Raw genomic sequence first — 5,810 nt, 5'->3', positions numbered from 1 at the left:
CTGCAAAGGTCACATGGGTAAGAGAGAAAGACAAAACAGGTTATGTTTCATAAACATGTTCTAAAAATAGACATTTACAATAGTGGCCAAAATTGTGGAAACCTTTTGGGAAAAGTGTATTTTCTAAAACTAGCTAATAACACCAATTTATTTTTTTTTGGAGTAGTATCATAAAATTATATATCAATGGAAAGATAATTTAATCAAGAATGTAATGCAATAACTTTTATGAAGGATTTGCTATTAGAATAGCAGTTACAGTATAAAGAAGAAAAGTGAAACATGTAGAAAAAACGAGATATACAAAAATTATCACATCAGTTAATAGTTGGGTAACCTTTAGCATGAATTATGGCCTTACAACGTCTTCCCATGGAGTGAACCAAGTCTTTTAGTTCTGTAGCTGTTATAATGTGAAACCAAGATTGAATGATTGCTTCTATTAACTGGGTTTTATTGCTGGGTTGCTTCTGACTAACAAGTTTTTTTAGTCGGCTCCATAAATTTTCAATTGGGTTAAGGTCTGGGCCATTCCCAGGCCATTCCAGCAGTAGAATATGATCATCTTGAAATTCCAAAAAAAAGTGGTGTTATTAGCCATCAAACCTTAAAAATATACTTTTCCCAAAAGGTTTCCACCATTTTGGGCACTGCTGTAACATCTACATCTCTTTGCCCTGAGAGCATAAAGGAAGATGTATATACTATTCTAATAGCATCTATATAAGCTCTTCCTGAAAACCACTGACTTCAATGACTAAGTGGCGATTAAAGCTGTCATCCAAATGCAAAGGTCTGTGAGTTCAATTCCTAGTACAAACCCTGTAGAACTGCATCTGGCTACTCATGTAGAATTGTCAATGTAATCTCTTCTTTTGATAATTGTTGATCTTATTGCACATTGCTTATAATTTATAAATAATTGCCTACCTGCCAGTCAACTGACCAACTTTGGGTATTATTATATCTTTTTCTGAATCCTTATGAACCAGATGATTTTTTTTTCAAATCAGCAATAAAATATTGTAATTATGAGTGGCCCAGAATGTAGATGGAACAATGGTTAAATATTTTTATCTATTTTTCCTAGATGAAATCTTAATTCCTCACCTACAGAGAATCTGACAAATCCTTTATTATGATACGTTATTGCTTAATCAGGCATTAGAGCCTTGCAACTGAATTGTTTCAGTAAAATATGGGACTACATGGATGCCCTCTTAGACTATGCTTTCAAAATCACTTTACAAAATCTTATGCCCTACAGATAATGCCTTTGCTGAAACACTATTTTAATCCAATGTTTCTTTGTTGATCCTTAGAAATATATTGAATACAGTATCGTAAATGTACAGTATATGCTTATAATGCATTTCTAAATACGATTGCTACACTGGCATTTTTCTGGAAATACTTCAATCTTGGCCAGCCTATCAAACATACATTTGACCACTAATGTATCTAAAACTGTGTACCTATTTCTACATGATGATTTGTGGAAGTAAACAAACTAAGTTTTTGATGAATGACTCCAACCAGTATCACTTATAAGCATCTCTATGTATGGCACCAAAGTTATAAATGAATAACATCTTTCTTCTCGCATATGCCTTACATTTCATGATAGGGTTCAACTTTTGTGAAGAGCTTCTAAATTTAATTTCAAATAAATAAACAGAAAGTTGTGTTACTATGAGTCAGCTACTCAATTACATTAAAACTGACCACAAATTGACCTTTGTATATGTAAAATCAGTCACAGTGGTTTTAGATCATAATTTATGATTCTGTCTGCTACATGAACCTGAACAAATATGAATTGTTTTAGTAAGCCATAATTAAAATATAGCTTCAGGTAGCCAGTTAACTCAGTCTACTGAAATATTAAAGCAACATAAATAGATGTTAACAAAGCAATAGTAAATTAATAAACTGTCTATTTGATATTCTGTCTGCTTAAATATTTTAATTTAATCGAATGAACTACTTGAAGATATTAAAATGGGACCAATAAATTTAAAATATTTTTGCATATTTGTGGTATTATTTATTGCTACAATCAATTTTCTGAAAGAATTATTATTTCAAGTTATGGCGATCATTTACACATCAAGACTACATATTATTTTTATCTCCTGCAAATGATAAAAAAGACAAAGATGTACACAGAGATATTGTTGTTAATGCAATATAGTTTTTTTTAATGCTGAAAATTTAAATGTTCAAATTTGAAACTTTCCTGGTGTAGTAGAATTGTTGGGAATATTCTTTAAATTGTTTATCGTAGATAATAACAGATAATGCTAATGTAAAACTGTATTTGATATTGTATATTTTTAACAATGTTGTACACTGCCCATGGAAATATGCTATCAAGGCAGTTTTCAAATGTAATTAATAAACAGACTCTTACAAAATTAATAGCTGTTATTTATAGCTGCGTAAATGCTTAGTTTTATTTAGGCCACGAACAAACCACTGTGCTTGGAATCTGGCTGCAAATGCCTGCTCATTTATCTGGGTGTAATCTTGCTAACCTCAAAATTGCTTACTATAAGTAACATCGTTCTGTAAGTAAATTTTCAGTTTAATCATGGCTGACGCCTGCTGAGTTTACAATCATTTCAATGTTGTTCTCTTGGCAACAATACTAAAATGGCTTGCCATTGTTTCTTTTAGGATGTTTTGTTGATTTTCCAGTCTCTTCCAAGTACTGAGATTTCTGGTGGTCTCCCGCCAAATATTAATTAACACCAGGGCTAAAAGTTGACACTTGGTAGAGTGAACCTTCAAGTACCTTTCTTAGATAGCAACTCTTGAGCCCTCTCGCTCCACTAGAGCCATCTGTGTTCCACAAAAGGCTCTCTAAATCTTTGGGAGTCTTCCCAAATAACTTGAGATGGGAGGGAATGGGCTGTTGGGAGGGGAAGAATATTTCTCAATATTGGATCTTATGAATCCCAATTACACGCAACTATTACGACCACATTTGAACCCCAAATTTATGTCGTTAAGTGAGACATTTGTTAAGTGAGTTTTTGCCCCATTTTACAACCTTTCTAGCCACAGTTGTTAAGTGAATCACTGCAGTTGTTAAGTTAATTACCCTATTGTTAGGGTATCTGGTTTCCCCATTTGCTTGTCAGAAGGTTGCCATGCATCTGAATTTTGATCACATGACCATGGGGATGCTGCAACAGTGGTAAGTGTGAAAAATGGTCATGTCACTTTTTTCAATGCCGTTGTAACTTTAAACGGTCACTGAACAAACCATTGTAAGTCGAGGATCACCTGTACTTATTAAATATATGGACATTCCAAGAAAATGTGAATAATGTTTTGCTTTAAAGATCCGCAGCAGGCAGTGGCCTTATATGGTCGTAGTTAAAGTTAAATGAGTTAGAATGCTTTTTGAAGTCTGTTAATGAGGGAATAAGCCTTTGAAAATCAGGAAGCAAAGTCTGAATTGTACAAGATGACAGAATGAATTACTGACTGCATTGCCGCCTCCTGCGATGATTAATAGCAAGTGGTGCGCTACTGTCTTTCAGGATACATGATCAGGGTTTTTTTTAAGCTGACAAAAAACATTATAGTATGTTCATCCTAAATCTAAATTAAACCACTTGCTCTTTTTTCGCTTGTAATTTTTCCAGATGATGGATTTATTCTCTGGAGTCCATGCATTGAAGGAATCAGGGAGTAATTCCATAATGTGTGAGAGTGCTGGCAAACCATCTCATCAACTCGGCAGTCAATTACAGTGAATTCTTCCTGGCTTTAGAGCATCACTGAGAAACCACCCATCCAGGCCTCCAGAGCTTTTTATGCACCAATGAGAGCAGCAATTATACCAATTACCCTGCTGCAAATCTCCATAAAGTCAAGGTGATGAGCTATCCCAAAATAAATAGGAGTCCTGGTTGAAACTGTATTTCATGCATGGCTTACCTAATATGAGACAAGAATTAAACTTTTAAAATGAGATTTTGTGCCCTATTCCTACCTTGAAAGCAAGCACAACTCGTAACTACTGGTATAAGGGAGTGGAATTCAATTAAGACACTAAAAATGAGCTTCAAATTGATTTCTAAGTCATGGCTAACATTACTATGACTGAACATGTTCCAGACTACCTGACTATAATACAGAAACTGCTTATGTAGGAAAAAAACAGAATAAAAATTGATTTTAGAAGCATATCTAAAAATCACCCAGGGAAGGCTCATATTGTTCATATCATAACTATAATATTCCACATAAATTATTACAAAATGGAACCCTGGCATTTTTCTACCTGTAATTTTCCATCTTCCAGTTCTTCTGTTTATTTAGCTGTCCAAATATCTCCTGATATAATACAGCTCTTTCTTTGTTGCTCAACCTTCATGCTGGAACTACCTCCCAAAACAAATTGTAGAAAACATTTCTCTTTCTTCTTTTTTCATATCACAGTTACATTTCTACTACGCCTCTGGAACAATCCTCCAAATTAACCAACACATGACTATCAAACTATGGTAGAAAATACCACGAGGGAAGTTCTAAAGAGTCATTTGGAAATGATTTACAACATCATTTCTCAACCTTGGTCATTTTGAAGATGGGTGGACTTCAACTCCCAGAATTCCCCAGCCAGTCAGCCAGCAAAGCTGGCTTGGTAATTCTGGGAGTTGAAGTTCACTCGTCTTCAAGATGGGTGATCTACAATATTGTGAGCCATAGATAATTTCTAACGTATTTTTCAGTAGGATGCAAAATGAGAATCTTTTCTCACTTCCATGACATTTTAAAAATGTATTAGTTGAACACCACGTCATTATCATTGCAGCCCTCCTATCTCTCTCTGTAATTATGCTAATTAAATAACATCCAAATACATATGCCTAACCATAGTAATTCATTAAAAGTGAAAATGAAAAATATAAGTTTGTGCTTCTCTCACTTTTTCTTTCATCAAGTAGAAAACAAGATCTTGAAAAGGAGAATTGTTTGACTTGTGGATCTGGAACCCAAAATTATTAATAAGTTTACAATTCAGTCACTTCAGGATAGTGAAGAAAAATGCTCAGTCGAAACCTAGGTCTGAATACATATAACTGAAATCAATGGCGTCTACAGGGATGGCCGAAAGAGTCAAGTTGGTAATTGTCACAATGCAAGCAAAGCTCTACTCTTTTATGTGCCTGCATTGTTGGCAACAGCAAGCGAGCAGGGCTTTGATCACATTGCAGTGACCTCTGTCTTGCAATATTTCCTCCAGAAGTCACTGGCAGTAGTATCAATGGGGGAAAGGGATCAAACAGGCCTGGTCTGTGAAAGCAGTATTGTGCTACTAGCCCTGCTACTTTTGTAAGTGTATCATAATGTCACACATTTGTCCTCAAAGTGGCAGAATTTTGTAGAGTGAAGGTGTGATAATTTTCAGAAAAGCAGTGGGACCCTGTGGATACCTTTGATGATTACTACTGTATGACTAATCTTTTCTCAGCAAACCAACTCTACCCCTACTTTACCAATTATGCCTACAAGATATATCTACCACAGAACACAATATTCCTCAGAAAGGCTTTAACTTCAACACAGATGATCCCAATCAGCTAGAATTCTTTGCAGCCCTAGAAGGAGCTTTTAAAACCACAGGACCTCCCTCAGAAATCCAAGAAAACATAAGACAATCATATCACAGACCAAAAGGAGACAAGAACAGTACCAACTCAGAGGGCAAAACAGCCCTCAAAAATCTGAAGAAGGACCAATCTATCATCATCCTACCAGCAGACAAAGGACAAACCGAGGTTACATGGACA

General features: G+C 35.0%; 1 protein-coding gene across 1 annotated transcript in view; it reads right to left on the bottom strand.

The window, feature by feature from the left end:
• The window catches only part of ADCY5 (adenylate cyclase 5), a 274,415-nt gene that overhangs the window by 82,064 nt on the left and 186,541 nt on the right, over window positions 1-5,810 (bottom strand). The window lies entirely within an intron of this gene.

This window comes from Ahaetulla prasina, chromosome 1 (genome assembly GCF_028640845.1).
Source record: "Ahaetulla prasina isolate Xishuangbanna chromosome 1, ASM2864084v1, whole genome shotgun sequence".
NCBI classification, from domain to species: domain Eukaryota; kingdom Metazoa; phylum Chordata; class Lepidosauria; order Squamata; family Colubridae; genus Ahaetulla; species Ahaetulla prasina.
The sequence above is the reverse complement of the archived record's forward strand: the minus strand, read 5'-3'. Positions and strand labels throughout refer to the sequence as shown.